The following is a 22217-nucleotide window of genomic DNA, read 5'->3' as shown; positions in this document are numbered from 1 at the left end:
TCTCACCGAATTTTTTGAATTTTCTATGCATATTATCATATCATCTACAATTAAGGATAGTTTAACTTCATTACTAATTTGGATGTCCTTTATTTCTTTTTCTTGACTTATTGCTCTAGCTACAACTTCCAGCACAGTGTTGAGTAGGAGTGGTGATAAAGGGCATACTTGTCTCGTTCCTGTCCTCAAGGGGAATGTTTGCAGCCTCTCTCCATTAAGAATGATGTTGGCCGTTGGTTTTGCGTAGATACCCTTTATTACACTGAGAAATTTCCCTTCTAGGCCTATTTTATTGAGAGTTTTTGTTAGGAATGGGTATTATAACTTTGTCAGATGCCTTTTCTGCATTGATTGAGATGATAATATGATTCTTTTCTTTCCTTTTATTTATGTGGTGGATTACATTGATTGATTTGCTAATGTTGGACCATCCTTGCATACAGGGTATGAATCCGACTTGGTCATGGTGTATTATTTCTTTGGCATGATGCTGAATTCTATTGGCTAGAATTTTGTTGAGAATTTTTGCACCTATATTCATGTGACATATTGGTTTGTAATTTTCTTTTTTTGTGGTGCCTTTGCCTGGTTTTGGTATCAGGGTTATGCTGGCTTCATAGAAGGAATTCGGCAGTATCACTTCCTTTTCTATGCCCTGAAATAGTTTGAGTAGTACTGGTGCAAGCTCTTCTCTGAATGTTTGATAGAATTCTCCAGCGAAGCCATCTGGGCCAGGGATTTTTTTGGTTGGGAGTTTTTTTTCAATTATCTTTTCAATATCTTCTCTTTTTATGGGTCTGATTAGATTTTCAACATCATTTTGTGTTAGTTTGGGTAGGTAGTGAGTTTCTGGTAATTTGTCCATTTCCGCTGAGTTTTCAAATTTGTTGAAGCATAGTTTTTCATAATACTGCATTATGATCCTTTTTATTTCAGTTGTATCTATTGTAGTGTCCCCCATTTCCTTTCTTATTTGGGTTATTTGCATCCTCCCATGTTTTCTTTTGTCAATTTGGCCAGTGGTTTGTCCATTTTGTTGATCCTTTCAAAGAATCAATTTTTGGTTTTGTTGATTCTGTGTTTTTTTTTTTTTTTTAATACTCTGTTTCATTTATTTCTGCTCTGATCTTTATTATTTCCTTTCTTCTGGTGGCTGTGCGCTTGTTTTGCTGTTCTCTTTCTATTTGTTTGTGTTGTGTAGCTAATGTTCTGATTTTTTGGTATGTGCATCTATTACTATAAATTGACCTCTGAGGACTGCATTTGCTGTGCCACAAAAGTTTTGGTATGATGTGTTTTCATTCTCATTTGATTTTAGGAATTTTTTTGATTCCATCTAATTTCTTCTATTACCCAATATTTTTTAAGCAGTGTGTTATTCAGTTTCCATGTAACTGATTTTTTTCCTTACTCTTCTGTTGTTAATTTCTACTTTGATGGTGGTGTGGTCAGAGAAGATACTTGGTATTATCTCAGTGTTTTGGATTTTGTTGAGGGTTGCTCTGTGGCCAAAGATCTGGTCTATTCTGGAGAACGTTTCACTTGCATTGGAAAAGAATGTGTACTTTGTAGCTGCTGGGTGGAGTGTTCTATATATGTCTATGAGGTCAAGGTGGATGATTGTGCCCTTTAGCTCTTCGGTATCTTTGTTGAATTTGTTTCTAGATGTTTTGTCCTTTACTAAGAGCGGTGTGTCGTATTTGCCTACTATTATTGTGGAACTGTAAATTTCTCTTTTCTATGCTATTAGAATTTGCTTTATGTATTTTGGAGCCCTCCCATTGGGTGCCTAGATGTTTGTTATGATTAAGTCTTCATGATGGATTGTCCCTTTAATCATTATATAGTTCCCTTCTTGGTCTTTTATGGTGGATTTTGTTTTAAAGTCTATTTTATCTGAGATTAGTATTGCCACTCCTGGTCTTTTTTCGTAGCTGTTTGCTTGGTATATTTTTTTTCCTTTGATTTTTAATAAATTTACATCTTTGTTTCTAAAGTGTATCTGTTATAGACAGCAGATTTATGGATCCTTTTGTTTTTTTAATCCATTCTGTCACTCTTTGTCTCTTTATGGGTGCATTTAGGTCATTTACATTCAGTGTAATTAGATGTGAGTTTATTGCTGTCATTTTGCAGTCCTTTTTTTAAATAACTTTTATTGTGCTTTAAGTGAAAGTTTACAAATCAAGTCAGTCTCTCACATAAAAACTTATATACACCTTGCTATGTACTCCCAGTTACACTCCCCCCAACAAGACAGTCTGCTCCCTCCTTCCACTCTGTCTGTTCGTGTCCATTTTGTCAGCTTCTAACCACCTCTACCCTCCCATCTTCCCTCCAGGCAGGAGATGGCCAGCATACTCTCAAGTGTCCACCTGATCCAAGTAGCTGATTCCTCTTCAGCATCCCTTTTCAACCCATTGTCCAGTCCAATCCATGCCTGAAGAGTTGGCTTCGGGAATGGTTCCTGTCCTGGGCCAACAGAAGGTCTGGGGGCCATGACCACCGGGGTCCTTCTAGTCTCAGTCAGACCATTAAGTCTGGTCTTTTTATGAGAATTTGGGGTTTGAATCCCACTGCTCTCCTGTTCCCTCAGGGGTTCTCTGTCATGTTCCCTGTCAGGGCAGTCATCGGTTGTAGCTGGGCACCATCTAGTTCTCCTGGTCTCAGAATTATGTAGTCTCTGGTTCATGTGGCTCTTTCTGTCTCTTGGGCTCATAATTACCTTGTATCCTTGGTGTTCTTCATTATCCTTTGTTCCAGGTGGGTTGAGACTCATTGACGCATCTTAGATGGCTGCTTGCTATCGTTTAAGAGCCCAGACGCCACTCTTCAAAGTGGAATACAGAATGTTTTCTTAATAGGCTTTATTATGCCAATTGACTTAGATGTCCCCTGAAACCATGGTCCCCAAATCCCTGCCCCTGCTATGCTGACCTTTGAAGCATTCAGTTTATTCAGGAAACTTCTTTGCTTTTTGTTTAGTCCAGTTGTGCTGACTTCCCCTGTATTGAGTGTTGTCCTTGCCCTCACCTAAAGTAGTTCTTACCTACTATCTAATTAGTAAATAGCTCTCTTTCACCCTTCCCCCCTCCCTGTCTCGTAACCACAAAAGAATGTTTTCTTCTCAGTTTAAACTATTTCTCAAGATCTTATAATAGTGGTCTTATACAATATTTGTCCTTTTGCAACTGACTAATCTCACTCAGCATAATGCCTTCTAGGTTCCTACATGTTATGCAGTGTTTTACAGATTCCTCACTGTTCTTTATCGATGCGTAGTATTCCATTGTGTGAATATACCATAATTCATTTATCCATTCATCCGTTGATGGGCATCTTGGTTGCTTCCATCTTTTTACTATTGTAAACAGTGCTGCAATAAACATGGTTGTGCATATATATGTTCGTGTAAAGGCTCTTATTTCTCTAGGGTATATTCCGAAGAGTGGGACTGCTGAGTTGTATGGTAGTTCTATTTCTAGCTTTTTAAGGAAGCACCAAATGGATTTCCAAAGTGGTTGTACCATTTGACATTCCTACCAGCAGTGTTTAAGTGTTCCAGTCTCTCCACAGCCTCTCCAACATTTATTATTTTGTGTTTTTTGGATTAATGCCTGCCTTGCTGGAGTGAGATGGAATCTCATTGTAGTTTTGATTTGCATTTCTCTGATGGCTAATGATCGAGAGCATTTCCTCATGTATCTGTTAGCTGCCTGAATGTCTTCTTTAGTGAAGTGCCTGTTCATATCCTTTGCCCATTTTTCAATTGGGTTCTTTGTCTTTTTATGGTTGAGTTTTAGCAGAATCATGTAGATTTTAGAGGTCAGGCGCTGGTCAGAGATGTTGTAGTTGAAATTTTTTTCCCAGCCTGTAGGTGGTCTTTTTACTCCTTTGGTGAAGTCTTTAGATGAGCATAGCTGTTTGAGTCTTAGGAGCTCCCAGTTATCTGGTTTCTCTTTGGCATTTTTAGTAATGTTTTGTATTCTGTATATGCCATGTATTAGGGCTCCTAAAGTTGTCCCTATTTTTTCTTCCATGATCTTTATCGTTTTAGACTTTATGTTTAGGCCTTCGATCTATTTGGAGTTAGTTTTTGTGCATGGTGTGAGGTATGGGTCCTGTTTCATTTTTTTTTTTTTTTTTGCTGAGAGATATCCAGTTATGCCAGCACCATTTGTTAGAAAGACTGTCTTTTTCTCCACTTAACTGACACTGGGCCTTTCTCAAATACCAGCTGCTCATATGTGGATGGATTTATATCTGGATTCTCAATTCTGTTCCATTGGTCTATGTGTCTGTTGTTGTACCAGTACCAGGCTGTTTTGACTACTGTAGCGGTATAATAGTTTCTAAAATCAGGTAGAGTGAGGCCTCCCACTTTGTTTTCTTTTTCGGTAATGCTTTACTTATCTGGGGCTTCTTTCCCTTCCATGTGAAGTTGGTGATTTGTTTCTCCATCTCATTAAAAAATGTCATTAGAATTTGGATCAGAATTGCATTGTATATATAGATGGGTTTTGGTAGAGTAGACATTTTTACAATGTTAAGTCTTCCTATCCATGAGCAAGGTATGTTTTTCCACTTACGTAGGTCCCTTTTGGTGTCTTGCAGTAGTAGCTTGTAGTTTTCTTTGTGTAGGTCTTTTACGTCTCTGGTTAGATTTATTCCTAAGTATTTTATCTTTTTGGGGGCTACTGTGAATGGTATTAATTTGGTGATTTCCTCTTTGGTGTTCTGATTGTTGATGTAGAGGAATCCAATTGATTTTTGTATGTTTATCTTGTAACCTGATACTCTGCTGAACTCTTCTTAGTTTCAGTAGTTTTCTTGAGGATTCTATAGGGTTTTCTGTGTATAAGATCCTGTCATCTGCAAATAGAGATAATTTTACTTCTTCCTTTCCAATCTGGATGCTCTTTATTTCTTTGTCTAGCGTAATTGTTCTGGCTAAGACCTCCAGCACAATGTTGAATAAGAGTGGTGATAAAGGGCATCCTCGTCTGATTCCCATTCTCAAGGGAAATGCTTTCAGGCTTTCTCCATTTAGGATGATGTTGGCTGTTGGCTTTGTATAGATGCCCTTTATTACATTGAGGAATTTTCCTTCTATCCCTATTTTGCTGAGAGTTTTTATCATGAATGGGTGTTGGACTTTGTCAAATGCCTTTTCTGCATCAATTGATAAAATCGTGGTTCTTGTCTTTCATTTTATTTATATGGTCTATTACATTAATTGTTTTTCTAATATTGAACCATCCTTGCATACCTGGCATAAATCCCACTTGGCCATGGTGGATTATTTTTTTGATATGTTGTTGATTTCTATTGGCTAGAATCTTGTTGAGGGTTTTTGCGTCTATGTTCATGAGGGATATAGGTCTGTAATTTTCTTTCTTTTGTGGTGTCTTTTTTTTTTATCTGATTTGGTATCAGGGATATGGTGGCTTCATATAATGAGTTAGGGAGTATTCCATCCTTTTCTATGCTTTTAAATACCTTTAGTAGTAGTGGTGTTGACTCATCTCTGCAAGTTTGGCAGAACTCTGGAGTGAAGCTATCCGGGCCTGGGATTTTTTTTCTTTGGGAGCTTTTTGATTACCTTTTCAATCTCTTTTTTTGTTATGGGTCTATTTAGTTCTACTTCTGTTAGTGTTAGTTTACGTAGGTAATGTGTTTCTAGGAATTTATCCATTTCTTCTAGGTTTTCAAATTTGTTAGAGTACAATTTTTTCATAATCTGATTTGATTCTTTTAATTTTTGTTGAGTCTGTTGTGATATGGCCCCTCTCATTTCTTATTTGGGTTATCTGTTTCCTTTCCTGTTTTTCTTTAATCAGTCTGGCCAATGGTTTATCACTTTTGTTAATTTTTTCGGAGAACCAACTTTTGGCCTTGTTAACTCTTTCAATTGTTTTTCTCTTCTTTAATTCATTTAATTCTGCTCTAAATTTTATTATTTGTTTTCTTGTGGTGCCTGACGGTTTCTTTTGTTGCTCTCTTTCTGTTTATTCAAGTTGTAGAGACAGTTCTTTGATTTTGGCTCTTCTTTATGTATGTGTGTATTTATTGATATAAATTGACCTCTTCACACTGCTTTCGCTGTATCCCAAAGGTTTTGATAGGAAGTGTTGTCAGTCTCATTGCATTTTATGAATTTCTTTATTCCCTCCTTAATGTCTTCTATAACCCAGTCTTTTTTCAGCAGGGTATTGTTCAGTTCCCAAGTATTTGATTTCTTGTCCCTGGTTTTTCTCTTATTGCTTTCTCTTTTATGGCCTTATGGTCTGAGAAGATGCTTTGTAATATTTCAATGTTTTGGATTCTGCAAAGGCTTGTTTTATGACCTAATACGTGATCTATTCTAGAGAATGTTCCATGTGCACTAGAAAAGACAGTGTACTTTGCAGCCGTTGAGTGGAGTGTTCTGTATAAGTCTATGAGGTCTAGTTGGTTGATTGTAGCAATTAGATCTTCCGTGTGTCTTTTGAGCTTCTTACTGGAAGTCCTGTCCTTCACCAAAAGTGGTGTGTTGAAGTCTGCTGTTATAATTGTGGAGGTGTCTATCTCACTTTTCAATTTTGTTAAAGTTTGTTTTATGTATCTTGCAGCCCTGTCATTGGGCGCATAAATATTAAATATGGTTGTATCTTCCCGGTAAATTGTCCGTTTAATCAGCACATAGTGTCCTTCTTTATCCTTTGTGGTGGATTTAACGTTAAAGTCTGTTTTGTCAGAAATTAATATTGCCGCTCCTGCTCTTTCTTGGTTGTTGTTTGCTTGATATATATTTTTTCCATCCTTTGAGTTTTAGTTTATTTGTGTCTCTAAGTCCGAGGCGTGTCTCTTGTAGGCAGCATGTAGACAGATGATGTTTTTTAATCCAATCTGCAACTCTCTGTGTCTTTATTGGTGCATTTAGTCCATTTACATTCAGCGTAGTTATAGATGAGTTAAGTGCTGTTATTTTGATGCCTTTTTTTATGTGTGTTGCTGACGATTTCATTTTTCCACTTTTTTGTGCTGAGAAGTTTTTCTTTGTAAATTGTGTGTTCCTCATTTTCATAGTAGTTGAATTTGTTTTTGCTGAGTCATTATGTTTATTTTGGTTTTTATTTTCAAGTACGGAATTTTTAGACCTCTTTGTGGTTACCTTAATATTTACCTCTATTTTCCTAAGTAAAAATCTAAGTTGTATCTCCCTATATGGCCTTGGTTTCCTCTCCATGTGGAAGATCTATGCCTCCTGTATTTAGTACCTCTTTTTTGATTGTTGTAATCTTTTACATAATGACATCAATGATTCCCTGTTTTGAGCCTTTTTTTTTAACATTAACCTTATTTTGTTTTTTTTGATTTCCCTATCTGAGTTGATATCAGAACGTTCTGCTCTGTGACCTTGTGTTGTGTTGGTATTTGATATTATCGATATTCTGACCAAAGAATTTCTTTTAGTAATTCTTGTAGCTTTGGTTTGGTTTTTGCAAATTCTCTAAGCTTGTGTTTATCTGTAAATGTCTTAATTTCACCTTCATATTTGAGAGAGTTTTGCTGGATATGTGATTCTTGGCTGGCAGATTTTCTCCTTCAGTGCTCTATGTATGTCATCCCATTGCCTTCTTGCCAGCATGGTTTCTGCCAAGTAGTCTGAATATATTCTTATTGCTTCTCCTTTGTATGTGACTTTTCGTTTATTCCTGGCTGCTTTTAAAATTTTCTCTTTATCTTTGGTTTTGGCAAGTTTGATGATAATATGTCTTGATGATTTTCTTTTGGGATCTGTCTTGAATGGTGTTCGATGAGCATCTTGGATAGATATCCTTTCATCTTTCACGATGGCAGGGAAGTTTTCTGCCAACAGATCTTCAACTATCCCCTCTGTATTTTCTGTTATCCCTTCGAGTTCTGGAACTCCAGTCACACGCAAGTTATTCTTCTTGATAGAGTCCCACATGATTCTTAAGATTTCTTCCTTTTTCTGATTTTTCTTCAAATATATTGGTGTCAATTGCCTTATCGTCCATCTCCCCCACTCTGCATTCCAATTCCTCAATTCTGCTCCTGGGACTTCCTATTGTGTTGTCTAATTCCATAATTTTATTGTGAATCTTGAATTTCTGAATGCTGTCTCTCTATGGATTTTTTTAAAATAATTTTTCTTGTGCTTTAAGTGAAAGTTTACAAATCAAGTCAGTCTGTCACATATAAGCTTATATACACCTTACTCCATACTCCCACTTACTCTCCCCCTAATGAGTCAGCCTGCTCCCTCCTTCCAGTCTCTCCTTTCGTGACAGTTTTGCCAGTTTCTAACCCTCTGTACCCTCCTATCTCCCCTCCAGACAGGAGATGCCAACACAGTCTCAAGTGCCCACCTGATACAAGTAGCTCACTCTTCTTCAGCATCTCTCTCCAACCCATTGTCCAGTCCCTTCCGTGTCTGATGAGTTGTCTTCGGGAATGGTTCCTGTCCTGGGCCAACAGAAGGTTTGGGGACCATGACCGCCGGGATTCCTCTAGTCTCAGTCAGACCATTAAGTCTGGTCTTTTTATGAGAATTTGGGGTCTGCATCCCACTGATCTCCTGCTCCCTCAGGGGTTCTCTGTTGTGCTCCCTGTCAGGGCAGTCATCGGTTGTGGCCAGGCACCATCTAGTTCTTCTGGTCTCAGGATGATGTAAGTCTCTAGTTCATGTGGCCCTTTCTGTCTCTTGGGCTCATAGTTATCGTGTGACCTTGGTGTTCTTCATTCTCCTTTGCTCCAGGTGGGTTGAGAACAATTGATGCATTTTAGATGGCCACTTGTTAGCATTTAAGACCCCAGACGCCACATTTCAAAGTGGGATGCAGAATGTTTTCATAATAGAATTATTTTGCCAATTGACTTAGAAGTCCACTAAAGCCATAATCCCCCGCCCTTGTTCGGCTGACCTTTGAAGCATTCAGTTTATCCCAGAAACTTCTTTGCTTTTGGTCCAGTCCAGTTGAGCTGACCTTCCGTGTATTGAGTATTGTCCTTCCCTTCACCTAAAGTAGTTCTTATCTACTAACTAATCAGTAAAAAACTCTCTCCCACCCTCCCTCCCTCCCCCCTTGTAACCACAAAAGTATGTGTTCTTCTCAGTTTATACTATTTTTCAAGATCTTGTAATAGTGGTCTTATACAATATTTGTCCTTTTGCCTCTGATTAATTTCACTCAGCATAATGCCTTCCAGGTTCTTCCATGTTATGAAATGTTTCACAGATCCATCACTGTTCTTTATTGATGCATAGTATTCCATTGTGTGAATATACCCTAATTTATTTAAGCATTCATCCATTGATGGACACCTTGGTTGCTTCCAGCTTTTTGCTATTGTAAACAGAGCTGAAATAAACGTGGCTGTGCATATATCTGTTTGTGTGAAGGCTCTTATTTCTCTAGGGTATATTCCGAGGAGTGGGATTTCTGGGTTGTATGGTAGTTCTATTTCTAACTTTTTAAGAAAACGCCAGATTCCCAAAGTGGTTGTACCATTTTACATTCCCACCAGCAGTGTATGAGAGTTCCAATCTCTCCGCAGCCTCTCCAACATTTATTATTTTGTGTTTTTTGGATTAATGCCAGCCTTGTTGGAGTGACATGGAATCTCATTGTAGTTTTAATTTGCATTTCTGTGATGGCTAATGATCGAGAGCATTTCCTCATGTATCTGTCAGCTACCTGAATGTCTTCTTTAGTGAAGTGCCTGTTCATATCCTTTGCCCATTTTTCATTTGGGTTGTTTGTCTTTTTATGGTTGAGTTATAGCAGAATCATGTAGATTTTAGAGATCAGGCATTGGTCGGAGATGTCATAGCTGAAAATTCTTTCCCAATCTGTAGGTAGTCTTTTTACTCTTTTGGTGAAGTCTTTAGATGAGCATAGGTGTTTGATTTTTAGGAGCTCCCAGTTATCTGGTTTCTCTTCGTTGTTTTTGGTAATGTTTTGTATTCTGTTTATGCCTTTTATTAGGGCTCCTAACATCCCTATTTTTTTCTTCCACGATCTTTATCGTTTTAGTCTTTATGTTTAGGTCTTTGATCCACTTGGAGTTAGTTTTTGTGCATGGTGTGAGGTATGGGTCCTGTTTCATTTTTTTGCAAATGGATATCCAGTTATGCCAGTACAATTTTTTAGAAAGACTATCTTTCCCACAATTAAGTGACACTGGGCCTTTTGTCAAATATCAGCTGCTCATATGTGGATGGATTTATATCTGGGTTCTCAATTCCGTTCCATTGGTCTATGTGCCTGTTGTTGTATCAGTACCAGGCTGTTTTGACTACTGTGGTTGTATAATAGGTTCTAAAATCAGGTAGAGTGAGGCCTCCCACTTTCTTCTTCTTTTTCAGTAATGCTTTACTTATCCAAGGCTTCTTTCCCTTCCATATGAAGTTGGTGATTTGTTTCTCCATCACTTTAAAAAATGTCATTGGAATTTGGATCGGAAGTGCATTGTATGTATAGAAGGCTTTTGGTAGAGTAGACATTTTTACTATGTTAAGTCTTCCTATCCATGAGCAAGATACGTTTTTCCACTTATGTAGGTTGTTTTTAGTTTCTTTTTTTTGTACTAGTACTTTGTAGTTTTCTTTGTATAGGTCTTTTACATCTTTGGTAAAATTTATTCCTAAGTATTTTATCTTCTTGGGGGCTACTGTGAATGGTATGGATTTGGTTATTTCATCTTCGATGTTCTTTTTGTTCATGTAGAGGACTCCAAGTGATTTTTTTATGTTTATCTTATAGTCTGAGACTCTGCCAAACTCTTCTGTTAGTTTCAGTAGTTTTCTTGAGGATTCTATAGGGTTTTCTGTGTATAAGATCATGTCATCTGCAAATAGAGATAATTTTACTTTCTCCTTGCCAGTCTGGATGCCCTTTATTTCTTTGTCTAGCCTAATTGCTCTGGCTAGGACCTCTAGCACAATGTTGAATAAGAGTGGTGATAAAGGGCATCCTTGTCTGGTTACCGTTCTCAAGGGAAACACTTTCATGCTCTCACCATTTAGGGTGATGTTGGTTGTTGGCTTTGTACAGATGCCCTTTATTATGTTGAGGAATTTTCCTTCAGTTCCTATTTTGCTGAGAGTTTTTATCATAAACGGGTGTTGGACTTTGTCAAATACCTTTTCTGCATCAATTGATAAGATCATGTGGTTTTTGTCTTTTGTTTTATTTATATGGTGGATTACATTAATGGTTTTTCTAATATTAAACCAGCCTTGCATACCTGGTATAAATCCCACTTGGTCGTGGTGCATTATTTTTTTGATATTTTTTCTATGTTGTTGAATTGTATTGTCTAGAATTTTGTTGAGGGTTTTTGTATCTATGTTCATGAGGGATATAGGTCTATAATTTTCTTTTTTTGTGGTGTCTTTACCTGGTTTTGGTATCAGGGATATGGTGGCTTCATAGAATGAGTTATGTAGTATTCTGTCATTTTCTATGCTTTGAAATACCTTTAGTAGTAGTGGTGTTAACTCTTCTCTGAAAGTTTGGTAGAACTCTGCAGTAAAGCTGTCCGGGCCAGGGCTTTTTTTTGTTGGGAGTTTTTTGATTACCTTTTCAATCTCTTTTTTTGTTATGGGTCTATTTAGTTGTTCTACTTCTGATTGTGTTAGTTTAGGTAGGTAGTGTTTTCTAGGAATTCATGCATTTCTTCTAGGTTTGCAAATTGTTAGAGTACAATTTTTCGTAATAATCTGATATGATTCTTTTAATTTCAGTTGGGTCTGTTGTGATGTGGCCCATCTCATTTCTTATTTGGGTTATTTGTTTCCTTTCCTGTATTTCTTTAGTCAGTCTGGCCAATGGTTTATCAGTTTTGTTAATTGTTTCAAAAAACCAGCTTTTGGCTTTGTTAATTCTTTCAATTGTTTTTCTGTTCTCTAATTCATTTAGTTCAGCTCTAATTTTTATTATTTGCTTTCTTCTGGGGCCTGATGGAGTCTTTTGTTGCTCACTTTCTATTTGTTTAAGTTGTAGGGACAGTTCTCTGATTTTGGCTCTTTCTTCCTTATGTATGTGTGCATTTATCATTATAATTCGACCTCTTAGCACTGCTTTTGCTGTGTTCTAGAGGTTTTGATAGGAAGTGTTTTCATTCTCGTTGCATTCTATGAATTTCTTTATTCCTTCCTTAATGTCTTCTATAACCCAGTCTTTTTTCAGCAGGGTATTGTTCAGTTTCCAAGTATTTGATTTCTTTTCCCTAATTTTTCTGTTATTGATTTCCACTTTTATGGCCTTGTGGTCTGAGAAGATGCTTTGTAATATTTCAATGTTTTGGATTCTGCAAACGTTTGTTTTATGACCTAATATGTGGTCTATTCTAGGGAATGTTCCATGTGTGCTAGAAGAAAAAGTATACTTTGAAGCTGTTGGGTGGAGTGTTCTGTATAAGTCTGTGAGGTCAAGTTCGTTGATTGTAGCAATAAGGTCTTTCGTGTATCTATTGAGCTTCTTACTGGAAGTCTGGTCCTTCTCCGAAAGTGGTGTGTTGAAGTCTCCTACGATGATTGTGGAGGTGTCTATCTCACTTTTCAGTTCTGTTAAGGCTTCTTTTATGTATCTTGCAGCCCTGTCATTGGGTGCATGAATATTTAATATGGTTATATCTTCCTGGTCAGTTGTCCCTTTTATCGTTATGTAATGTCCTTCTTTATCCTTTGTGGTGGATTTAACTTTAAAGTGTATTTTTTTCAGAAATTAATATTGCTACTCCTGCTCATTTTTGCTTGTTGTTTGCTTGATATATTCTTTGCCATCCTTTGAGTTTTAGTTTGTTTGTGTCTCTAAGTCTAAGGTGTGTTTCTTGTACTTACCACATAGATGGATCGTGTTTCTTTATCCAGTCTGAGACTTTGTGTCTCTTTGTTGGTGCATTTCGTCCATTTACATTCAGTGTATTTATAGATATGTATGTGTTTAGTGCTGTTACTTTGATGACTTTTTGTAGGTATTTTTGATAATTTCATTTTTCTACTTACTTTTTTGTGCTGAGACATTTTTCTTTGTAAATTGTGTGTTCCTCATTCTCATAGTAGTTGACTTTATGTTTGCTGAGTTTTTATGTTTTCACTGGTTTTTATTTTGAATTATGGAGTTGTTATACTTCTTTGTGGTTACCTTAATATTTACCCCTATTTTTCTAAAAAAAAAATTTTTTTTAACTTGTATTGTCGTTTATCACCTTGTTTCCCTCTCCATATGGCAGTTCTATGCCTCCTGTATTTAGTCCCTCTTTTTGATTATTGTGATCTTTTACATATTGACTTCAATGATTCCCTGTTTTGAGCATTTTTTTCTTTTTAAAATTAATCTTAATTTGTTTTTGTGATTTCCCGATTTTAGTTGATAGCCGGATGTTGTGTTCTGTAACCTTGTGTTGTGCTGGTATCTCATATTATTGATTTTCTGACCAAACAATTTCCTTTAGTATTTCTTGTAGGTTTGGTTTGGTTTTTGCAAATTCTCTAAGCTTGTGTATATCTCTAAATGTTTTAATTTCGCCTTCATATTTGAGAGAGAGTTTTGCTGGATATATGATCCTTGGCTGGCAGTTTTTCTCCTTCAGTGCTCTATATATGTCATCCCATTGCCTTCTTGACTGCATGGTTTCTCCTGAGTAGTCTGAACATATTCTTATTGCTTCTCCTTTGTTGGAGACCTTTCTTTTATCCCTGGCTGCTTTTACAATTTTCTCTTTATCTTTGGTTTTGGCAAGTTTGATGATAATATGTCTTGGTGATTTTCTTTCTGGATCAATCTTATATGGGGTTCGATAAGCATGTTGGATAGATATCCTTTCGTCTTTCATGAGGTGAGGGAAGTTTTCTGCCAACAGGTCTTCAACTATTCTCTCTGTATTTTCCGTTATCCCTCCCTGTTCTGGGACCAATCACATGCAAGTTATTCTTCTTGATAGGGTCCCATATGATTCTTAGGGTTTCTTCATTTTTTTAAATTCTTTTATCTGATTTTTTTCCAGCTATATTGGTGTTAATTCCCTTGTCCTCCAGATCCCCCACCCTGCAGTCCAATTGCTTGAGTCTGCTGCTCTGACTTCCTCTTGAGTTGTCTAATTCTGTAATTTTACTGTTAATCTTTTGGATTTCTGAATGCTGTCTCTCTTTGGATTCTTGCAGCTTATTAATTTTTCCACTATGTTCTTGAATAATCTTTTTGATTTCTTCAACTGCTTTATCTGTGTGTTCCTTGGCTTTTTCTGCAGATTGCCTTATTTCATTTCTGAGGTCATCCCTGATGTCTTGAAGCATTCTGGAAATGAGTTTTTTATATTCTGCATCTGGCAATTCCAGGCTTGTATCTTCATTTGAGAAAGATTTTGATTCTTTGATTTGGGGAGTTGTAGAAGCAATCATGATCTGCTTCTTTATGTGGTTTGATATCGACTGCTGTCTCCGAGCCATCTCTAAGATATTGTAGTGATTTATTTTATATTTGCTCACTGAGTCTTATCTTGTTTTTTTTTTTTTTCAATATACATAGATGGGCTACTAGATGGCACTGTCTTGATTGTTGTAGCCCTTGAATCATTTATGTCCTATTACCAGCTGGTTTGGGCTGTTACCAGATATATGTGCCTAAGAGTCCATTCACTATTCTTAAGTAGACTTTGATTTTGGGTCATCAAGTGTGTGGTGGAGACTGTCACCTATCCACCTAGAGAAGTAGTGGTGATAATTGTGTGTACCAGATTCTAGTAGCAGCAGGGGTGCACACTCCAGGGGGGGCAGGATGCTGACAGGCTTCCCCCAATTGCCAGTGAGGTAGGTGTGTCTCTATTCCTAAAGCACTTTGGAGGGTGGGCTCTGCAGCTGTACCTTAGGCCCCCAATGCAAGTACCTCTACAGACTGGTAGGTGTCACCCTCCTTAGACCCCTAAGGCAGGAGGCTAGGTGGTCTAGGGGGAGCTTCAGCCCTCAGTTCCCTGTTGTGGGTCAGTGAGGGCTCTGTTGAATACGCAGAGATATCAGACCTGGGAAACTTGTCTTTCCAGTAATCTGCTAAAACAATTACAGTCAGATCCCTATCAGAATTGCTTTTGCATTATAGTAGCCACCTTGTTTCCTGTAGGGATGAAAGCCCAAGACAGTGGATTATATATGCTTGGCTGGAGCTGGTTCTCTATTTTTAGTCCAATTAGGGAAAGATTTTTGGTCCCTGGGTTTTTTGTAGCTGCTTCTCTCAGGCCAGGAGAATGGGGTAGGTAAAGACCAAAAAAAAAAAAAAAAGAAAAACCACAGTGAACTTCACTCTCTGGCTCAGGAAATTCCAGTGTTAATGAAGCCACCTGGGAAGGGGAGGGGAGGGATCAGATAGATAGGAGAGAGTAGCAGCCCAGAATATAGACAAAGTTACTTATCTTTCTTGGTGAGGACTGTTTTATCTGAGATTCCCGAGGAGTGTGTATCCTGTGTGCGTTTGCTGGGTCGAGTTTGCCCCCGAGGGTCAGGCCCACATCCCTTGCTTGTGCTGTCTCAGAAGCCATGGTCAGTTCCTCCGCTCCCAGTCCAAAGCCCAGCGCCAAGCTTCTCCGGCTGGGACGCTGCACTCCAGGCTCCAAAACCAGTCGCTGCCTCCTGGTGACTTCTCCTCCTGTCAGCCACGTTGCTGTGCTGCCTCCGTGCAGTGGCTGGGCTTCCCCCGAGGTCACTTCGGGGGTCTAGGGCTGCGCCCTGTGTTTGTGCCGTCTCAGGATACCTTGCTCATCTTCCCTGTGCCCAGTCCAAAGCCCGGCGCCAAGGTTTCCTGAGTGGGATGCTGGCTCCAGGCTCTGAAAGCAGTCGTTATTACCCCGTGGTTGTTCATTCTCATTCTCTGTCACTCAGGTCAGCTCTTTAGATCTGTGTTTGATGGTCAGGGTTCGTAGATTGTCATGTATGTGATCGATTCACTTGTTTTTCCGAGTCTTTGTCGCAAGAGGGATCCGAGGAAGCTTCTACCTAGTCAGCCATCCTGGCCCCCTCTCTATGGATTTTTGCAGCTTATTAAATTTTTATCTATGTTCTTGAATAATCTTTTTGATTTCTTCAACTGCTTTATCAGTGTGTTCCTTGGCTTTTTCTGTAGGTTGTCTTATTTCATTTCTGATGTCATCCCTGATGTCTTGAAGCATTCTGTATATTAGTATTTTCTGTTCTACATCTAGCAATTCCAGGAATGTGTCTTCATCTGGGAAAGACTTTGATTCTTTGATTTGGGGTTTGTAGAAGCAATCATGGTCTGCTTCTTTATGTAATTTGATATCGACTGCTGTCTCCGAGCCATCTATAAGATATTGTAATGATTTATTTTATGTTTGCTCACTGAGTCTTATCTTCTTGTTTTGTTTTCTTTTAGTACACCCAGATGGGCCACTAGATTGCACTAACTTGATTGTATTGTAACCTTTGAATCACTTATGTCCTATTACCAGCTGGTTTGTGCCATTACCAGGTATATGAGCCTACGAGTCCATTCACTATTCTTAAATAGAATCAGCTCGGGTGTCCTGATAGTGGGTCACCTAGTGTGTGGTGTAGGCTCTCACCTATTAACTTAGAGGGGTGGTGGTGATGGATGTATGCACCAGTTTCTAGTAGCGGCAGGCAGTAACACTCCGAGGAGGGCAGAATGATGACTGCCTTCCTCAGGTGCCAGTGAGGTAGGAGTATCTTTAATCTCTAGAGCGCTCTGGTGGATGGGCTCTGCAGCTGTACCTTAGGCACCCAATGCTTGTACTTCTAAAGATTGGTAGGCGTCACTATCTTCAGACCCCTTTAGCAGGTGGTTAGGTGGTGTGGATGGAGCCTTAGCCCTCAGTTCCCTGCTGTGGATCAGTGAGGTATCTGACCTTCAAAACTTGCCTTTCCACTGCTCAGCTAAAACGATTACAATCAGATCTCTATCAGAATTGCCTTTGCATTATAATAGCCACCTGGTTCCCTGTAGGGGTAAAAGCCAAAGACTGTGGATCTCTTATGCCTGGATGCAGCTGGTTCTGTATTGTTATTCCAGTTTAGGGAAGTCAGAGAAGGATTTTTCCCCTGATTGTTAATTGCTGCTTTTCTGAGGCCAGGAGAATGGATTAGAAAAGAAAAAAAAAACAACAAACCTGCAGAGCACTTTATTCTCTGGCCCAGGAAGTTCCAGTGTTAATGAAGCTGGCTAGGGCAGGGAGGGGAGAGATCAGATAGATAGGAGAAAGTAGCGTGGCAAGATAAAGTTACTTTTCTTGTTTGGTGAGGACTGTTTTATCTGAGATTCCAGAGGGTTGTGTATCCTTTGTGCACTGTCTGGGTCCCCGCCGAGATTGTCCCAGAGGGTTAGGGCTGCGTCCCATGCTTGCTGCGGCTCAGAAAGCCATAATCAACCCCGCCATGTTTAGTCCAATGTCCAGCACCAAGGTCTGTGGGATGCTGCACTCCAGGCTCCGAAACCAGTGGCCGTTTCCCCGTGGTTTCTCAGTCCCCTGTCAGCTGCGTCAGTGTGCAACCTGTGTGTGCTGGTTGGGTCCCCACTGAGTTTGCTCCAGGGGCTTAGGGCTGCGTCCCATGCCTGCCCCGTCTCAGGAAGCTGTGATCAGCCCCACCGCACTTATTCCAAAGCCCAGTCTCCTGGCTGGGATTCTGTACTCCAGGCTCCAAAACCAGTCACTGCTTCCCTGTGGATTCTCATTCACCTGTCAGCCGCATTGGTGTGCAGCCTGTGTGTACTGGCTGGGTCCCCACCGAGGTTGCTACAGAGGGTTAGGGCTGTGTCACGTGCTTGCCCTGTCTCAGTAAGCCAGGATCAGCCCCACCACTCTGGCACCAAGAAACCGCAAGGGCTCAAAGCTGCGGCATGGCACTCCAGCTCCGGAAGTGGTCGCTGTTTCACCACATGGCTTTTCGCTCCCCTGTCACTCAGGTCAACTCCTTAGTTCTGTGTTTGATTGTCAGGGTTCGTAGATTGTCATGTATGTAATTGATTCACTTGTTTTTTCAAGTCTTTGTTGCAAGAGGGATCAGTGGAAGCTTTCTACCTGGTCAGCCATCTTGGTCCTGCCTCTGCAGTCCTTTTTTTGTGGTGCCGATATTTTGTTTGTTCCTTTTATTCTTCTGGGCTGAATTCCATTTTGTTTTTGTATTGTCTTTTTCACAGATTTTGTTTTTACTGAGACTTTATATGTTTTTTCTTTATTTTGATGAGTAGGTTTGTTAACTTTCTTGTGGTCATCTTGAAATTTACCCTTATCTTCCTAGATTTGAACCAGTCTTTCATTTCTTATTATTGCCTTGCCTTCCTCTCCATTAGAAAGTTGTATACGTACACCATTTATTCCCTCTTTTATTATTCTGATATTGTTGTCATTTACAGATTAACCTCTGTGGTTCCCTGTTGTAATTCTTTTGGTATGGGTAGTCCTTGAGAGTTCATTTTCTAGATTGGTATCCGGCTGGTACAATGCTGCATCCTAGATACAGGTTATGGTCTGATGTTTTTTTCTCAGTCCAAAGGACTCTCTCTAGTAATTCTTGTAATTTAGGTTTGGTTTTTACATATTCTCTTAATTTCCGTTCATCTTGATATGTCCTAACCTCACCATCACATTTGAACGAGAGTTTTGCAGAATATGTTATTCGTGGTTGGCAGTTTTTTCTTTCGAAGTTTTTTTTTAATATATTATCCCATTGCCTTCTTGCCTGCATGGTTTCTACTGAATAATCAGAGCTTAGTCTTATTGTTTCTTCTGTGTATATATATGATTTTTTGTTTTTCTCGAACTGCTCTCAGGATTCTTTGTCTTTGTTTTTAACGAGTGTGATTATGGTATGCCTTGGTGATTTTCTTTTGGGGTCTATCTTATATGGGGTTTGTTGAGTTTCTTGGGTGGTCACCTTATATTTTATGATATTAGGGAAGTTTCAGCAATTCTTCAGTGATCCTGTCTGTATTTTCTGTTTTCTCCCTCTGTTCTAGAACTCTGCTCAGTTGCAGATTTTTGCTTTTGGTCGTTCTACATAATTCTCAGGGTTTCTTCATTTTTCTTCATTCTTTCTCTTGATTTTTCCTCAGAGTTTTATCCAAGTGTTTGTCTTCAGTTTTGCGGATCCTGTCTTCCATTGTTTTAGACCTGCTCCTGAGTCCTCTGACACTGTCCACTTCTGAAATCTTGTTTACCTTTTGGATTTCTAATTGTTGTTTTTGTATGATTTCTAGTTGTGCATTTATTTTGTCATTTATTTCCTGTATTATTTTCCTGAATTCTTCCTTTTTTTGGTCTGTATTTTCCATGAATTTGTCTGCCTTTTCTATGAATTTGTCTATTTTTTTCCCTCATGTTTGTCTGCTTTTTTCTTCAACTCTTGGATATCTCTGTATATTAGAGATGTGAATTCCCTATCACATAGTTCTAGTGACTTTTCTTCTACTAGGAAGTCATCTGGAATTTTATTTTGGATGCCTACTGGAACCATCCTGTCCTTTTTTTTTTTTTTTTTTAATATGTTTTGATATTGCCTGCTCTTTTCAGGACATTCAATAGTTATTTGCTTCATTTATTGATTATAGATTTGTTTGTTTTCTCCTGTTTTTTTGTTTTATTTGTTTTTTTCTCAGCATGCGGGCTGTGTGTTTTTTGTGGTCGCTCATCTTTTTTTTTTCCATCTGTGGGCACAATACTTTTCACCTCCTTGCTGAACGGGCAGGTCCAGTCACTCAGCTATGGTGCAGCAGGGCAAGTCCAGCTGAAGGCAATGGGCTTGGATGGGTTGTTTGTGTATTAGGGCCGACAGGGCAGGCCTGGAGTCACTGCAGGGCAGGTTCTGGTAGGCTGTGCCTGTGCTGCTTGGGGGTGTGGTGTTCAGTGCATGGTGCAGGTAGGCAGGAAGGAGGGGGTGGTTTTAGTGTGTAGAGCTAAGGTAGGTGTGGCAAAGAGGAGAGTAGAGAGCAACAGAAGCCAAAAACAAATAATCAAAAAAAAAAAAAAGAGCGCTAAGGGAGCTTGCTGTTGGAGTGGAGAGATGTGAAACTGAGAAATGGGGAAAACATAAAGGAATGAAAAAGGGGTGAGAAAGAAAAAATGTTAGAAAATTAAAAAAAAAAGAAAGGCAAATCCCCCAGGGATCACACTAGTGTGGCTGCAAAGATCTGGGAAGTGGTTCCCAGGCTGCACAGTACAACCCTGGCTAGAAGGGGTAGAGATCTGATACAGTGCAAGGTATTCAGGGTACAGGAAATTAGGTAAGTATAGAGAGATGAGAAATTGAGAGATGAAGAAAGGCAAAAAGGAAAAAAGAGAAAAAAAAAGAAAAAAGAAATGCCCCTGGATATCCCAGCAGCTCAACTTTGCAGACTGGGGAGATGAGTCTCAAACCACGCAGGCAAAGTCCTGGTAGACAGGGCTTCCAAGCAGTGAAAACAAAAAGAAAACAAACAAAGAAAACAAAATGGAACCAAACCAAACAAAAGCCCTTGGGATCACACCAATATGGTGGTGCTGGCCAGGGAGGCAGTTCCCCAATCAAGTGGTGCTTCATGGCCTTTCAAGAAGAAGCAAAAATGGCACACAGAGCCAGGTGTTTGAGAGAAAGGAAGGGGAGGTGGTGAGAGGCACAGAAGAAAACAAAAGAAATAGAAAAAAGCAACATCAGCAACAAACAAATGAAACTCAGGAAGCCAGCCAGTGTGGGTGGAGTGAATCCAAGTGGCACGATGTGGAAGCTGGTTCCTCCTGGCCAAGAAACTGCAGCCGGCGGGAAGCAGAGGAGGCCAAGTTGGGGGGGGGGGCAGAAGAATCATGGGAGGGGGGAAAGCATATATTGCCGGTTACTGGGTGCTCTGTCTCCTGCTGGGAGCTCTGTGAAGCTGCTTTCCCATACTCCCTGTCTGCCAGTCTCTGATGTGGGTGAAGCTAATCCAAGCAGCATGGAGCCCACCCTTCCTGGCTAGCCAAGCGACCTCAGCCAGCTATGAAACGGTGGAGGTAGAGCAGGGGGGAGAAGAGTGGGGAGTGGGAAAGTGTGTATCACTGGTTACCAGGTGTCCCATTTCCTGCTGGGAGCTCCGTGAACCTGCTTTCCCATACTTCCTGTCCACCGACTTCCAAAAAGAGTCCAGGATGGCGAATCCGTGCTGCAGTAGCTGACGGGACCTCCACATGTATCTCTCCTTGCTCTCTGTTCTCTGTCAGTTTCTTTTTTCATTCGGTGCTTGGCTGATTTCTTTATCTCTTTATTTGATGCTAAGGTTTCCAGGATTGATGATTGTCTCTGTTTTACTTAGTTTTTTGGGCCTTTGCTGTGGAGGGACAGTGTGGTGTTTCTGTCTATAGCATCATGTTGGCTCTTCCTTTTTTCCTTCCAGTTTTTATAGTTGTTTTTCTGATTGCTGAGACTTTTTGTTTCCCTTCTTTATTTTGGTAAGTAGTTTTATTTAATTTCTTTGTGGTTACCATGAGGATTACATTTAACATCTTCCATTTAAAACAACCTGCTATATCTTAAAACTGCCTTAACCTCTTTAACATATAAAAATTCTATATATAAAAAAAAAGAACTTGGCTGCTAACCAAAAGGTTGGCAGTTCGAATCCACCAGCCGCTCCTTGGAAACCCTATGGGGCAGTTCTACCCTGTCCTATAGGGTCACTTTGAGTTGGAATCAACTTGACAGCAAGTTTTTGTTTGTTTGTTTGTTTTAATGGTGTCACACACATCCTTTAGTCTTTGCTCATTTTTATTCTTTTTTTTCTGTTTGCTTCTCATACTGAGCAGTCTCAAAGACTACGTCTTTGAGTTCGCTGGTTCACTTTTCTGTTATTTCAGTTCTTCTACTTTTTTCCAAAGTGTTGTTCATTTCTTTTATTTTACTTTCAAGCTCCAATATTTCTAAAGTGTTTCCATCCCGTCATCAAAATTTTTGTTTTGTTCTTGTATTTTTTTCTGATTTCCTTTGATTTTTTTCCATCGTTTCCTTTATCTCTTTGAACATTCTTAGTATTAATGCTTTGAAATCTTTGGTAATTCCAATATTTGTTCTTCCTCAGGGACTATTTCTGACCCCTTGCTTAGTTCATTTGTTTGTGCCATGCTTTCCTGTCTCTTTGTAGGTTTTATAATTGACTATTGTCTATGGGACATTAAAATTTACTTATTTATTTGTTTTAGCTTTAATAAAACCCAAACCCAGTGCTGTCGAGTCA

The sequence above is a fragment of the Loxodonta africana genome, chromosome 15, assembly GCF_030014295.1.
Source record: "Loxodonta africana isolate mLoxAfr1 chromosome 15, mLoxAfr1.hap2, whole genome shotgun sequence".
Taxonomy (NCBI): Eukaryota; Metazoa; Chordata; class Mammalia; order Proboscidea; family Elephantidae; genus Loxodonta; species Loxodonta africana.
Note: the sequence above shows the minus strand (reverse complement) of the source record.